We start from the raw sequence: 14,315 nt of genomic DNA, 5'->3' as shown, positions 1-14,315 counted from the left end.
TTTAAATTTATGCAATTAGGATAGTTTAATTTATGAAATTAGGGTAGTTTATTTTTCTGCATTTAAATTTTGCAAGTAGATTTAGATCATGTCTAGCTAAGCATCCCTTCTAGGGTTTGCGATGAAGCTAGATCATGAGTAGGGATTTTACATAGGGTTCTTTCTTTTTCTTAGGGTTTCTTTTTCTTCCTCTTTTGCCAAGAATTTTTTATGAACTACAGTTGGGTCAGAGTCCCTTCATAGTTCATGCTTGATTCAGTGCATAGGAGGAGAAAATCCTAAGGGATCCTAGTTACTACTCCCCTGTAAAGAATCTTGATGGGTTATCGTTGGGCCTTAGTCCCTTCATAATCTATGCTTGGGAAAGACAAGAGGAGTAGTCGTTAGGATCAATAAGAAAAATTCTAGGTAGAATTCCCTAATCTAGATCTAGTGGATTCAAAAACCCTAGATCCTTAGTCTTATTGTCTTTAGCAAACAACTTTCGACTTTCGATTTTTGTTAAAGCTCGCTTGAGCATAGATTTGAAAATCATTTTTAAACCAAGTCTCTGTGGGATCGACCCGTACTCGCTGGTCATGCTACTCTGCACACCGTGCGCTTGCGGTTTTATTTACAAATTTTAAGATTTGCACATCAAATTTTTGGCGCCGTTGCCGGGATTTGGCATTTTAAATTGTTTTCAAATATTTGTTCTTCATGCTTTACAACTCTCTTTCTTTTTCTTTAGGTTTCTATATTTAGTTGGTGATTGCTGGAAAACTCAGGTACGCTTCTAATTTCTCTTTTATTATTTTTAGTTAATTACTTTTCTTTTAGACCTAATCATTTGAATTTACTTAATCACAAAAAAAAATAATAATAAAATAAAACAAAACAAAAGACATTTCATAATCGTGAAGTAAAATATCAAAATTAAAAAAAAAATTTAAATTAAAATCTTTTACATTCTTGGTCATCTTGTTTATTTGCATTTGCATTTTCATAATTAATCTAAGGGCATCAACCCATTAACAAGATAAGGTGGGGATTTCATTACCCTTCTTAGCCCAAAAACATCTCCATCATATTGCATTACCTAGACCTTTAATCTTAAAATCAATTAGACGTCAACCTTAAGGAATTCGAGCTCAATAGGACAAGGAACCCTAAGAGTTCTACCAAGTTTGAGTTGTTTGATTAGTTGGTGTCTAGGCAAGTCCCTGAGGGTGGTTTGTTAAATTGGTTCAGTTGCTGGCCTGGCCAACTCGTTTGGTGTCTAGAAAGGCAACGATGAGTGAACCTCCCACCTCTTATACTTACCTGGCTAACTAGTTGATCAATCTCCACTTGGAAGGCTTGAAGGGTCATCTTGGAACAAGTTAGGAGCTGTCTAGATTTAGGTTAACCCTAGGATAGATTGAGTTTAATTTATTGTTTCACTTGTTTGAAAAAAAAAAATTGTATAAACATCGAGAACCGTACACCTCGTGTGTGGAGAAGAGTGTCGGGTCGTCTAGTTAGAATTGAGTCAATTCCTGTTGTTCCAATGGCTGAACCAATCCAACCCATGACCCTTAAGGATTTGTGTTATCCAGTTGGCTCCATCCAACCATCTTGTATCAGGTTGCCACAACCCACAGCTAACAATTTTGAAATCAAACCTCAAATCATAAATATGCTTCCAAAATTCACAGGATTAGAGGATGCTTATATATTTATTAGAGAATTTGAGGAGGTATGTGCAACCATGAAACTGCAATTAACAGAGGATGAGGTCAAACTTAGATTAATCAACTTTGCCCTTAAGGACAATGCTAAGAAGTGGCTTTATAGTCTGCCAAACTATTCTGTCACTACCTGGGAGGGCTTTGTGAGAACATTTTTAAAAAAGTATTTTCTCCATCATAAAACAGCTAGGATTAGGAATGAAATAAATCAATTTTACCAACTAGCTGGTGAATCATTTTGGAAGTACTTTGATCGTTTCAAGAATCTTTTGACCCAATGCCCACACCATGGAATAGAAACTTGGAGACTATGCCAGATCATCTATGAGGGTTAGATTCAAACTCAAGAACCATGCTAGAGTCCATGTGCCAAGGCCAATTTATGGACAAAGAAACTACTGAAGCTTGGCAATTCTTAGAAGACCTAGCCGAGAAAAATTTACAGTGGAAACAACTAGGGAACCTGATAAAGCTACACCTTCAAGAGGAGGAATGCATCAAATTCAACCAACCCTAGCATCAGAGGCCAAGATTGCAACCTTAACACGTAGATTGGAAGCCTTAGAATTACAGAGACCAGCCAATGTAAATCAAATATCTGCACCCATGTGTAAAGGGTGCAATGCACCAGACCATGTCTTAGAAGAATGTTCCTACTCGAATGAGTGTGCACAGGTGAATGCCACCTATCAAGGACCATTGAACAATCCTTATGCACCCACATATAACCCAGGTTGGAGGAATCACCCGAATTTCTCATGGTCCCAGAATCCTAATGTAGGTAATCCAAATTTCAATCAGCAAAATCTAAGGTCCAACCCAGTGATGAACAACCCGCCAGGCTTCCATGATAATGACAAGAAAATTACCTCTTTAGAGAAAAGCCTAGAAGCCATGATGAAAACACATACCAGCTTTATGCAAACCATGGGTCAACTCATAAATAATAACACCCAAGCTATAGCCCGTCTGGAAATGCAAGTAAGTCAGCTGGCTTCGACCATTAGTGAACGAGAACATGGTAGGTTACCTAGCCAACATGAGCCAAATCCTAGGAACCAAAATGGTCCACGACCCCAACAAGGAAACCAAGTTAATGGTGTAAATGCCATTCATACCTTAAGATCAGGAAAACAAATAGACAATAAGGTAGTTGCACTTGATGATATAGATGACTCATCTGCCGAGTCACCTTCTAAAACTACTACCTTTCAACCTCAAGCACCAGAAACTGAAAATTCACCTAGTCCAGTACTTAAAAGTCCTAGAGCTCCTTTTCCAAACAGACTGAAATCCAATAAATCTGAACATTTAGACAAAATTTTAGAGGTATTTAAACAAGTCCAAGTTAATATTCCTCTTTTAGATATAATCCATCAGGTTCCAACTTATGCCAAATTTTTAAAAGATCTCTGCACTAGGAAAAGGACCACTAATGTACCAAAGAAAGCATTTTTGGCTGCAAGTGTCAGTTCATACCTATCTAGCCATGTGCCAATTAAATATAAGGACCCTGGAGCTCCAACAATTTCTTGTGTTATTGGAGAAACCAATATAAAAAAGGCCTTGCTAGATCTAGGAGCTAGTGTGAATATCCTTCCATATTCGGTGTATGAACAACTAGGATTAGAAAAACTTCAACCTACTGGGATCACATTACAGTTAGCCGATAGATCTCTCAGGATCCCTAAGGGAATGGTCGAGGATGTTCTGATAAAGGTTGAAAATTTTATTTTCCTGTAGATTTTATTGTTTTAGAGACTGAGCCAGTTGCGAATCCTAAAGGACATATACCTGTCATTTTAGGAAGACCATTCTTAGCTACGGCCAATGCTGAAATCAATTGTCGAAATGGTCTAATGAAGTTATCCTTTGGGAATATGACCATTGAGCTTAATGTTTTTAACTTAGAACAGGAATCCTCTTCTCATGCTGATGTCAATGTAGTCCAAGATGGTATTTATGAATCCATTGACATTAGTGATGATGAAGTCGACTTAGAGTCTAACCCCTGGTTAATCCATGAGTCTGAGGATGTCAATGAAATACTTAAAGAAAATCAGATTAATCAGGAATCGACACTTCCTACTGAACCAATCATTGAGATGGTGAACTCATCACCTAAACCATCGATAGAGGAAGCACCCATTTTAGAACTGAAGCCCCTCCCAGAACATCTCAAGTATGCATATCTAGGACCCAAAGAAACTTTGCCTGTAATTATTGCATCAGACCTAGATCCCAAGCAAGAGGAGGAGTTATTGTCAGTTCTAAAAGCAAATCAAGAGGCAATAGGTTGGACCATTGCAGATATCAAAGGAATAAGCCCTTCTATAGTTCAACATAGAATATACTTAGAGGAAGAGGCTAAACCAACAAGAGAAGCCCAAAGAAGGCTTAATCCAGTTATGAAGGATGTAGTTAAAAAGGAGATTCTGAAACTCCTAGATAGTGGAATAATTTATCCTATTTCTGATAGCTCTTGGGTAAGCCCAGTTCAAGTAGTACCCAAGAAATCTGGGGTAACAGTGGTCCAAAATGATGCAAACGAACTTATCCCAACTAGGACCCAAACGGGATGGAGGGTCTGTATAGACTATAGAAAGTTGAATGCTGCGACAAGGAAAGATCACTTTCCTTTGCCATTTATTGATCAAATGTTGGAAAGACTAGCCGGACAAGAGTTTTACTATTTTCTTGATGGATACTCCGGTTACAACCAGATCCCCATAGCCGCTGAAGATCAAGAAAAGACTACATTCACCTGTCCATTTGGTACTTTTGCCTATAGACGAATGCCCTTTGGACTATGTAATGCACCGGCAACCTTCCAGAGATGCATGATCAGCATGTTTTCAGATATGATAGAACGATTTCTAGAAATTTTTATGGATGACTTTTCTGTTTTTGGCCTAACCTTCTCCGAGTGTCTGAATCACCTGCAATTAGTTCTAGAACGATGTAAGGAGAAGCACCTAGTTCTCAACTGGGAAAAATGTCAGTTTATGGTCAAACAGGGAATAGTTCTTGGCCATGTCATTTCTAAAAAGGGGATTGAAGTGGACAAGGCCAAAATAGATCTAATTGCAAGTCTTCCACCACCTAAATCTGTGAAAGAAATACGTTCATTTTTAGGTCATGCTGGATTCTATAGAAGGTTTATTGCCAACTTTAGCAAAGTAGCACGTCCACTGACTAATCTTTTGGCAAAGGATACCAAATTTGAATTTACTCATGAGTGCTTGGAATCCTTTGAATTTCTAAAAAATGCACTTGTATCAGCTCCAATCATTCATCCTCCTGTCTGGTCTGAACCATTTGAATTAATGTGTGATGCGTCCGATCATGTTGTGGGCGCAATCTTAGGTCAACGAATAAATAAGCTGCCTAGAGTGATATATTATGCAAGTAAAACCTTAAATGATGCGCAGCTTAACTACACCACAACTGAGAAGGAGTTCCTTGCCGTTGTCTTTGCTTTAGAAAAATTTAGATCTTATTTGGTTGGGACCCACACCATTGTTTACACCGATCACTCAGCCATTAGACATCTCCTAGCAAAGAAGGATGCCAAGGCACGCTTAATCAGATGGATTTTGCTCCTTCAAGAATTTGACCTAGAAATTAGGGACAAGAAAGGCACTGAGAACGTTGTAGCAGATCATTTGTCCCGAATTTCAGTCGCACCATCTAGTGAACCACCCATCAATGAATCTTTCCCAGATGAGCAACTCATGTCTGTGTCTACTGAACCTTGGTTTGCTGATATTGTAAATTATTTAGCCATAGGTAAGATACCTTCTCATTGGACTAAGCAGGATAAATATAAATTCTTTGCCCAAGTGAAGTATTTCATTTGGGATGATCCTTATCTTTTTAAACAATGTCCTGATCAAATTATTAGAAGGTGTATCCCAGATAACGAAGTCATGAATATTTTATCTTTTTGTCATGATCAAGCATGTGGGGGTCACTTCGCGTCTAAGAAAACTGCTGCTAAGGTTCTCCAATGTGGTTTTTATTGGCCCAATTTGTTTAAGGATGCTCATGAATATTGTAAAAGTTGTGCTCAATGTCAGAAAATGGGTCGAATCACCAAGCGACACATGATGCCACTCAACCCAATCTTGGTAGTTGAAGTTTTTGATGTTTGGGGGATCGATTTCATGGGACCATTTCCAAATTCCTTTGGAAATGAATATATTCTAGTAGCAGTTGATTATGTTTCAAAGTGGGTAGAAGCAATTGCATGTAGAACACCCGATAGCAAAATGGTCATTAAGTTTCTTAAAGAAAATATTCTCTCCCGTTTCGGTATTCCTAGGGCAATCATTAGTGATCGGGGAACCCATTTTTGTAACCGACCTTTTGCAACATTGATGAAAAAGTATAATGTCACCCACAAATTAGCCACACCATATCATCCTCAAACTAGTGGGCAAGTTGAAGTGTCAAACCGACAAATCAAACAGATCCTGAAAAAAACTGTTAGTGCCAATAGAAAGGATTGGTCTTTGAAATTAATTGATGCACTTTGGGCATACCGAACCGCTTTCAAGACCAATCTAGGAATGTCTCCTTATAGGATTGTGTTTGGTAAACCATGTCACTTGCCTATTGAGATAGAACACAAAGCCATGTGGGCCATCAAACAACTAAATACAAATTTGAACGACGCTGGAAACCATAGGAAGCTTCAATTGAATGAATTAGAAGAACTTAGAAATGAAGCCTATGAAAATGCAAGGATATACAAGGAACGAACCAAAGCATTTCATGATCAATCAATTATAAGAAAAACTTTCAATATCGGACAAAAGGTGCTCTTATATAACTCTAGATTACATCTGTTTCCAGGAAAGCTTAGGTCTAGATGGACAGGACCATTTTTAGTAAAGGAAGTCTTTTCACACGGAGCTGTTGAGATTGAAAACCCAAGTAATGGTGTTATCTTTAAAGTTAATGGTCAACGATTAAAACCATTCTTGGAATTACCTGTCAAGACTGTTGAAGATGCCATGGTTCTTTATGAACCAACTTATTCTGATTAAGTTGCTTCGAGGTTTGGTCTGGCTGAAGACATAAAACTTAGCGCTTCTGGGAGGCAACCCAGCTTATTTAATTTCTAATGCTTTCTTTGTTTTCAGTTTGCTTAGGACAAATAAATTAGATAAACTCCATTGGGGACAATGTCGGTCAAGTTGGGGGGAGAGCTTGAACAAAATCAGGTGTTATCATTTCCTTTTCCTTCCACTATGAGTTATTTCTTGCATTTAATATATTATGTAAAAAAAATAAAAATAATATATATATATATATATGAAATAAATTAATCTATAAAAGAAATAAGAGTAAGTTAGAAAGTATTTGCTAATGTAGTGAGTCACGGAGAAGATTAGCTGGTTAGACTCTTGGTGGCTTAGGTCATTTAAAGACTATTAGCACTTCCAATTGCACATGCACACTAACAAGGTAAAGTAGGTGTTAATTGTAAGGCCAATTAAGGATTTGAGTATTATTTAAATTAGATAATTTTCTCTACACCCCAATTGAAGAAATTTGAATTTAAGGAAAGAGCTACCTGCCTGAAATAAAATACAAAACATAGAGTAAATGTGGATTGCCCTAAGCCTAGTAACCGGGTCTCTTCACCTAAGTCAAGTGTTGAGATTCGCATCAAATGGTGGTGGGAAGGCCAGGATGCTCAGCAAAAAAAAAAAAAAAAAAAAATAGTGTGAAAGCTACCTTAGTTCTTTGTTTAATCTGGGGTGTATAGAAAATTAATCGAACTAAGTTATGAAAAATGATACAATTGGCCTGTACAAGTTAATACTGAAATACTAAGTTAGTTATCACTCACACAAGTGCTATAAAACTTTAAGTGTACTCTAAGAAAGCTTCTAAGTAGACTGACTACCGATTCTAATTCGAAGCTCATTACTTAGTAATACTAGAAAACTTCTTGAATTTCGATCTTAAATTAATTTGCAAAGGAAGGATCTTTTTGAAATATGATCTTATTTTGGTACATTGCTAAGGGACTAGCAATGATTAAGTTGGGGGGTGTGATTTATGTCACAAATTGACATAAAAAGTATCAATTAATATCTAAATTATCTAACTTTATTAAGAAATTGATACTTGTTATTATATTTTGCAGAAGAAGAGATCATCAATAGAAAGAACAAGGAAAGAGGATTCCAACGGCTAAATTTTATGCAAAACGGAGTTAAATTGACCCAGGAATTGAAGAATGAAGAAAGAAGACTCAATTGGGTCAAACCCGAGTCAAATCAGATCAAAATTGGTCAAAAATCAACTAATTTGGTGATCTGGTTAGCCGCCTGGTCCACAGCAACAGGCGCATGGACCATGGACCCATCGGCGCACCATAAACCCCCCTAACAACCCTCTAAAACCTCTTAGTCCCACATCTAAAGTTTTGAAAACCTTATAACCCCCAAATGCCTATAAAAAGCCCCCAAAGGCCCTTGTTTTATGTATTCTTCCTTCCGATCAAGCTTGTAACCCTAGATAGTGGGGTTTTTAGCTCTCTTCTCAAGCCTCGAGCTTTGAGTTTTTGTAATAAATTTTTTTTTATATAAAATCTTATTTTTATGCAATTTCATCTCTTTACATTATGCAATTTATTTTTCTTGCAATTAGGATAGTTTAATTTATGCAATTTAATTTTATGCAATTAGGTTAGTTTAAATTATGCAGTTTAAATTTATGCAATTAGGATAGTTTAATTTATGAAATTAGGGTAGTTTATTTTTCTGATTTAAATTTTGCAAGTAGATTTAGATCATGTCTAGCTAAGCATCCCTTCTAGGGTTTGCGATGAAGCTAGATCATGAGTAGGGATTTTACATAGGGTTCTTTCTTTTTTTAGGATTTCTTTTTCTTCCTCTTTTGCCAAGAATTTTTGATGAACTACAGTTGGGTCAGAGTCCCTTCATAGTTCATGCTTGATTCAGTGCATAGGAGGAGAAAATCCTAAGGGATCCTAGTTACTACTCCCCTGTAAAGAATCTTGATGGGTTATCGTTGGGCCTTAGTCCCTTCATAATCTATGCTTGGGAAAGACAAGAGGAGTAGTCGTTAGGATCAATAAGAAAAATTCTAGGTAGAATTCCCTAATCTAGATCTAGTGGATTCAAAAACCCTAGATCCTTAGTCTTATTGTCTTTAGCAAACAACTTTCGACTTTCATTTTTGTTAAAGCTCGCTTGAGCATAGATTTGAAAATCATTTTTAAACCAAGTCTCTGTGGGATCGACCCGTACTCGCTGGTCGTGCTACTCTGCACACCGTGCGCTTGCGGTTTTATTTACAAATTTTAAGATTTGCACATCAATCTCCATATTCAATATAGAAGATCTTGTAGCCCTATCCTCTATAGTATTTATAGAACTATAAAATCTTCTATATTAAGTTCCTCAGTGTTAATATAGAGGATCTTATTGCCGTATAAAAATAGTATAAGTTAGGCAATATCATTTAATGATGAGTTATTTTACCATTAATTATTTATATATTAGCGACAACATTCATTTCTTCATAAAATATCGAATATATTATGATGATTTTACTATTTTCATGATACGAGACTTTCAGCAGTGGTACATTTGTTACAAATCTGACAATAAATTTTTTTTATCACCAAATACCTGGGTGATGAAATTTATTTTTTAGCAATAAAATTCTTTTATGGATAAATGCACAAACTTTTGTGGTAGCTTGGAAGATCTGACTTTTTATTTTTGACTATAATATCTTTAACATTATCAGATCAATATTTTTAAAGAAAAGTGAATTAACCAACAAATAAAGAGACAAAGGTATCTTAATGTAAACTAGTTTTGTAATCTCCTTTTTGAACTTGTATAGCTATTGTATTTCAATGAAGTAATTAATAGTTTCAATGCATGATTTAGTAGTTTTATAACCATTTTTATTTAATTTTGTGTAACTAAGTAAAAGAAATAAATTTCTAAATTGATATCATCTAGGATGGGAAAGAAAGAAAAAAACCAAAACTTGATGCTCATCTTCAAGAACCCAAAAAGATGCAACCTTTTTGAATCACCAACTTATAAGATCTAAAATCCTAAAACCCTGGTATCTTGAAATTTTCAAAGTTTGATTAAAATTCATAATCTTATACATGCATCATGTAATGCACCATATAGGCTATTTTGTTTAAACTTGCATACCTTGTTTGCCATGTCTCATAGATGCAAGAACAATCACATATCTTGTTTGCCATGGCATACTAATAGACTTTTGTTTAAACTTGCATTTTATGATTTTTGACATCACAAATTATAGTCGAACAAAAAAATTGAGCCAAGTATTAAATTTTGGAACATGATTTCAATGATCAAGAGAAGAAGGGAAAGAAAGAGATCAAGATCCTAAGCAAGGTTTTACTTTAGTTGGGAAACCAATGGAGATTGAAAGGGAGGAGAACCTACAATGCAAGGTGAAGTTTTTTCTGTGAATAATATTCACATATAAAAAAATGAACAATAATTGACATTACCTAATGAAAAGGTCAAAAAGAAAGTAGCAAAAAAGTTATTTGCAAAAGCTTAAGAAAATATGTAGGAGAGAGAAAGATGCAAAAAAAATAATCCATGCTTCCTTGTTTGAAAAAGAAAAGTCAAATTGACTAGAAAAATTGTATAACAATTCAACTATGTTTGATTGCCACTCATTTGAGTTCTAAATTGGCTAGTAATAATTAATAACCAAGTAATCTTGGCTATCAATTTTAAAGTCACTAGTCATCATAAATTTATTCAATTTAATGCACAAATATGTAAAGCTTTGAGGATGGGGGTAAGTAAAGTCTCTTTAGCCTCTATTCCAAGTATCGAGTTAGTAACTACAATGAGCGGTTTATATTAGGCTTATTGGGCATCATAAATTCATGATAGAAAAGTATGATGGATATTATCATTCTATTCTTATTAATATCTAGGAGACGATTAATGGGCTTGACCATTTTTATGTCACCAATGTTATTCAATAAGAAAACTTACCTATTGATAAGCTTATTGAACTTACTTGAAAAAATTTCACTAAATTTTATTAAAATATAGTTGTCGAGCCAATCTTTCTTTATTATCTTAGGCAGATGCAATGGGATGCAATTTTTGAGGAGATTATAACTAGCATCCCCTCCTTTTTTAGCTAAAAAAAAGAAATAAAAAAATTGGGTGAAATATCTTAGGAGCATTGCATTAAAACCCTAATTTTAATAAATAAAATATAAATGTTAATTTTTCTTATCCCATTCTCGAATAAATAAGAAAATACAGTATAATATTTGAACATTTGTGTCAAACATGCGATTAAGTAATCAGTCGATATTACATGGCCAAGGCTCACCCCTATTTTAGATTTGACTGATTTGAACTCTAGAGTGAGAAAAGATAACAGAATCATTTTATGCTTTAGCTGCAAAGATAAAGATGCTATTTAATACAAATATAAAAGATCGAATAGGATCTTATTGCAATTAAATAGGTTTTATGAAAAATAGACATGAGGCAAGAATAACTAAGATCAAGCAACACTCCTTATGTCTTTTTTGAGGATATATAGTTATTCCACTGAAAATCAAGAATAGGATTACACCCACTTTTATGCCCAAAACTTATGCCTATTATGGCATATCTTGTTTTTCTCTTTCTCTCTCATTCTATTTTTTTAAAAATTCTACCTCTCATCCATAGCTATCTTACATCCAAAGCAATCTCTTCATTGCGGTCATAACAGTATGGAAGCCATGGCTCCATATCATGGACCTCCTTCTTTATATGGTTGTTATCAGTGACAATTGTCAAAGTTTTTTTCAAGAGATGGTGAGATCCTAGTCCACTTCTCAATTATCTACAGACAATTCTATCCTTCAACTTAATGTATTATCTACCTTTTGTCGCCACTACCCCTCCATAACAGTCATCTCCTGGTTTCTAGCATCCTTGAGCTCAATATTAATTTTTAAAATGAGCAAGATATGAAATCATAGTTTTATATTTTTTTCTCTTTTTGATTAGATTAGGGCAATGTGTTTTTTAAAAGCATTGGAGCAAATTATTAGATATATATTGGCATCATAATTTAAGTTTTGTAAATCAAAAGTTGCTTAGATTGCATGATATATTACTTGAGTTTACCAAATATTGAATAATGCCATTGTTCAGCTCTCCTTAATCTATTCTAGTTTTATTTTTGATCTATATATATTTGTTCATGGAGCGCCTAGTATGGCTGGCTGCTACCCATATTTTGAAGCTCTTTCTTATTTTTTTCATTATTTTGGAGCATGAGGAAACATCAAGAAATTTCTAATTTGAGATATCTATCCTAAAAGAATTCAATAAGATTACTCCATCCTATGAAAAGTCATTTAGACTTTCTCCTACATTTTCTCCTACATTTTGTTAACTCATGCTCTAATAACCTTTTGACATCATATCACTGAAAGATAAAATTAATTATTTATATGGCCTCAGGCACCTTTTAAAAATTTGAATCTTCACTGAATATATCTAGAAAAAAGAACTAATAGTTTGTCATATTACTATGATGTTGGTTATTTTGAAAGAAAAAACTAGCATCTATTTTATCATAAAATTCATTCTCTAGATATGATCAAAAAGAATAGAGTGAATGAATACCAAATGGAATTGAAACAGTATTGTTGGTGTGAGATTTTGGTCGGCACCAGAAGACCTGGAGTGGACAGTCGAGGTCTATCTCTGGGGGCGAGATCCATAAGAAAAGTTTCAACCAGAGGTGGCTCCGATAGGGATCCTCCGATACTCAAGTCAGTATCTCGTTCAACAGAAGGAGGAGCATGAGAGGTAGACCAATGGCGTACCTTGAGGTTTCTTTTTTCGCATCTTCTTATAGATGAAGTTCAGAGGTTGTTACGCCTGCACCCGTAGACTATAAGATAGACTGCCTACCATCTGTCTGCAGCAAAAATTCAGTGCAGGGGCAAAATGGTAATTTTAAAACTTTTTCAAAATTACTATTTTACAGTGAAATTATTAATTAATCTCATTAATTAATACTAATTAACCCTACACTAGGATCTAAATATGATACAACAGCATGTATTTAAATTTGAAATTAAATTTGAAATAATAAACTTTTTACTGTACTGTGTTCAGAATACATCACCTTTTGCAGGTAGTCGATCACCGCATCTGTCACCATCGAAGGCTCTGATCATCACGTCGCAGCCACACTAGTGTCTGACCTCTGTGGATCATCTACACGAAGCTTCGTCTGATCGGCTCCTCACGAATGCTAGTTCGTGATTTCACCCTTTTGATGGCTGATGTTGATCGAACTCCTTCGATCGATGTGTACCGACTCCTCGGATGCTCCGAATCGTCTGCACGATTGGTTGAGAGACTGATGGATCTTTTCTAAAATTTGGTAGACTCACAACACTCGTGGCATACCAATCTCACTTCCCGAACCCTAGTAGAAACCCTAGGGTACACACCAAAAACCCTGCACCCAATTTTTCTTTCTTTTCTTTCTTTTCTCTCGGAAGGTTTTAGACCTTCACCTCACGCACAAGGCTTCCTCACGCCCCACTTTCTTTCTCAGAATTTTTCTTACGCACGCCCCAGCTCCCTATCTCTTTTAAATAGTTCAAAACATGTCTTATCCGCGTGAGAGGATAAAGACAAGTGGTTACACATTTGAATTCAAATCAAATTTGAATTCAAATGAAAACCAACTCATCCCTATCCACTTGTGCAATGAGAAGAGAAGGGCGTGGACTCTTTGTGCGTGGAAATGTTTCACGAGAAACTCTTTCTCGTGTGAATTATGTGCGACAAGATGGATAAGCTTGAAGCAAAAAAGATAAGTTATCCATTCAAATTCAAACACGCTTTGAATTTGAATGGTTAACTAATCAGCTTTATCCATCCATAATGGTGCACAAAAGTGGGCGTGAGAGACTTTGTGTGAGAGAAAATTCATGAGAAGTTTCTTCTCGTGAATTCAAATGGGCACAGAGATTTAAGGTGTGCAGGGATTCAAATTCAAATGGTGGTTTGATCTTAATTGAACCAACCTAATCAAATTAGGTTAAATACAATTAGACTAAATTAAACCCAACTTAATTAGGCTTAATTAGGCTCAATAAAATCTTAATCAAATCAGAATTGACTAAGCCAACCCCTGATCAATCAGGACCAAACCATCCGACGATTAGGTCAACTCTTAACCTAATCGGGTCAACCCAACTGAATCCAATTCAACTGGACTTGATCCAAAAATAATTATTCCATCAAATTGAGTTAATTAGTGATTAAAATTACTAATAAAACCTCTCATAAATTATTGAGTCCAAATCCGATGGGCAAATCGGGTATCAAAGTCCATCAATATGAATCTTTGATCGAAGAGTTCAAATTTCAAATTTAAAATTTGAAATTCAAAATTTGACCCTGGTATCCAAAATGTGTGGAACTCATGATCAGAGAATCCTAATTCTCAATCATAGAGTCCAGAACATAAGACTCATAATCAGCCATCAGATCAGAAAGGAACCTCTAATGTGTG

The 14,315-nt window shown here is 35.4% G+C and overlaps 1 non-coding gene across 1 annotated transcript; it reads right to left on the bottom strand.

Moving 5' to 3' along the window:
* Positions 1-1,897: 1,897 nt before the first annotated feature.
* LOC140852692 (small nucleolar RNA R71) lies at positions 1,898-2,004 on the bottom strand. Its single transcript, XR_012135594.1, has one exon. It is a non-coding gene; the product is annotated as a small nucleolar RNA R71 (small nucleolar RNA).
* Positions 2,005-14,315: the final 12,311 nt, after the last annotated feature.

This window comes from Elaeis guineensis, chromosome 11, assembly GCF_000442705.2.
Source record: "Elaeis guineensis isolate ETL-2024a chromosome 11, EG11, whole genome shotgun sequence".
Classification (NCBI taxonomy): Eukaryota; Viridiplantae; Streptophyta; class Magnoliopsida; order Arecales; family Arecaceae; genus Elaeis; species Elaeis guineensis.
This window is presented reverse-complemented; position numbering and strand designations above follow the sequence as displayed.